Source organism: Plasmopara halstedii (assembly GCF_900000015.1).
Source record: "Plasmopara halstedii genome assembly, contig: Scaffold_2680, whole genome shotgun sequence".
NCBI lineage: Eukaryota > Oomycota > Peronosporomycetes > Peronosporales > Peronosporaceae > Plasmopara > Plasmopara halstedii.
The window spans coordinates 104,156-104,362 of NW_020189586.1; positions in this window are offsets into that span (position 1 = coordinate 104,156).

Sequence of the window (207 nt, forward strand, 5' to 3'; positions counted from 1 at the left end):
AAAGCATCTTGATACTGCTACTTGCAAGGATCAAGTCATCCACTTAAAGCGCAACAAAAATCATATCTTGTGCAGTACACTTTGTGTACACCCAATGGTCCGATTCACACTTCTTGAATTCCAGTCGCAGCATAAAGTCATCAATCGTATTGTTCCACATTCTTGGCGACTGCTTGAGCCCGTACAGCGACCTTTTTAGCTTGCACA